We start from the raw sequence: 2,446 nt of genomic DNA, 5'->3' as shown, positions 1-2,446 counted from the left end.
GGATAAACACAAAGACTCATAGAAGACTTTCTCCAAAATTTTTTCAAGGTTTAAATATAAGCAGGTTATTTCAAACCTTTAATAAGCAAAATAGCCCCATGTTAAGTACTTCATAATTTATTTAAGCAAGCTAGCAAAGTATTGATATTAAAACTACACTATATACCACATAAGTGGGAAAAAAAGCCATCACAGGCTATCTGACTTAGGGATATAGATTTAAATTCTTAGGTGTTAAAATACTCAAATCCAATCCAGTATTATAATAAAAATATTCCATGGCCAAGGCAACATTTTTTTAGAAAACTAAAGTGATTCAATATTAGGAAATATATTAATGTATTTAATCACAAGAATACAACAGCGAAAAGTGAAAAAAAAATTTTCTTACTTGCTGAGAAGGCATTTGATAAGATTTAAAAATCATTTTTATTAAGAGAATTATGTTAGGAAGATACCTTTGAAGCATGTAAAAATATATTTTGACTCATTCACCATAATCTTACATAATTACAAAACAATGAAAGTATATCTATTAAGGCTAAGAATGATAAAGAATGACAGCTATCAGCATTATTGTTTGATATTATTTGGGAGATACAGCCGATGCAATTAGGCAAGAAAAAGAAATAAAAGGCATAAACCTTAGGAGAGAAAGAAGCATCATCATCAAAAGGGAGTAAGCAGAATGGTTACATGGAGAGAATCCTGGGTTTCAATCAATGCAGGTGTAACTTAAGAAGAGATTTATCAGAAGCAGTTGTCATCTAAGAATTAGCGGTAAAGAAGGCAATTAGGGGCCTTTGTGCCTCCTCAGAGACATTGCCATCTATATTATCTTAGACCTCAGTTATATAGGCTTCTCATCTACGTGTATGGGGAGAAGCTGGAGCCTATAGAGGAAGAGAGAGTGGAGTTATTGAAGAGGTATTGAGGAGGGCGTCACCCATTGTGGCCGGTCTGCCCGCCAACACTGCTGGAGAGGGATGGTGTGGGGAAAAGCCACCTTAACGACTGAATTCTTTACTTTGAAGGGAGCAAAAGTGTGCAGTTTGCAGTTTATGGGCTTTTGAGTCAGACTGCCTTAAACCTGTGCCTTAAACCCAGTAAACCTCAGTTGTCTCATCTATAAAAGACGATAATCGTAGGACCTAGGATTGATGCGACGAAAACCCATGCAGTGCGTACTGTTCTGACATAGAAATTATCCCTCCCCCCAAATAGCTGTAGTTATTTTGCAACCTCCATTTGAAGTGTCGCTATCTTCCTGTAGCTCTTGGTATAATCACTAAAGAATAAGCTCTTAATATAATGGAAGTCAACCTTGCAATGCTAAAGAGCAAAAAGAAAACAACACACAGAAAGAATATGGAATCCAAGGAGATAGGTAAAGGCTCCTGTGTTCTGGAGTTCCACGGAGAATGGTTTTCCTGCACTGTCTGGAAATGACTGCGAATTGTAGTGTGGCCAACGGTGGGTCTTGTGGAGCAAATTCAGTTGCCTTTCCAGGTGTTTCAAACACAATTATTAAATAGAAATATTGAATAAAAATAATTTTCAAAATATGGAGAATCTAAAAGGAAATAAAGCAAAGCAAAATATTACTGAGAAAAATGAATAAAGATTTTAATAAATGGGAATACAGGATTGGAAAACCCTATTTCTTCCCTGAGTCAATCTGTAAATGTAATGCAATCCCAATCAGCCTTCCAAATGAAGTTTTGGCGAGTTGAAATTTTTTTTTATATATTTCGTCTGGAAGAATAAACATATGAAATGAGCAAAAGCAGGTTGAAAAAGAAAAATATTTAGGGAAATCTTGCACCGCCAGATATTAGAACAAATTATGAAGTCATATTGTTTAAAATTAAATAGTGCAAAAATAGGTCAATGGAAACGATAGTAAGGTCACAAACAGACCTAAATCTATAAAATTGTTCTTTATATGAAACAAGTAGTGTTATTATGAAATAATTAAATGGTTATCGGGAAATCGCTTAAATATTAGGGAAAACAAAATTAGTTCCTTATCTCTTGAGGGTTAGAAAGGTTTTTTCTTATTTTTTTCCAAGTGTAATAGTGAAGCCAGAAAATAACGTAAATTTACTTTAGGCTTCTGTGTATGGTATATAGTACCACATACAAAATGTGACCAGTGATTGCCTCTGATTGATAGGACTGTGGGCCATTCTTTTAGTCTGTGCTGTTTAATTTTTCAAATTTTCTGAATTCCCTTCGTTGAACTTGTTTTTGGGAGAAGAAACAAAGGTACAAGGGTGTAGGCGTACATGTTCATTGCATCATTATTTATAGTAGCCAAGGTGTGGAAACAACCTAAGTTCTGCCCTCGGATGAATGGGTCAAGAAAATGTGAAATATATACGTAAAGGAACAGTATTCAACCCTAAACAGGAAGGAAATCTTATCATTTGTGACAACACAGATG

This window comes from Equus przewalskii, chromosome 9, assembly GCF_037783145.1.
Source record: "Equus przewalskii isolate Varuska chromosome 9, EquPr2, whole genome shotgun sequence".
In the NCBI taxonomy this organism is placed as follows: Eukaryota; Metazoa; Chordata; class Mammalia; order Perissodactyla; family Equidae; genus Equus; species Equus przewalskii.
This window is presented reverse-complemented; position numbering follows the sequence as displayed.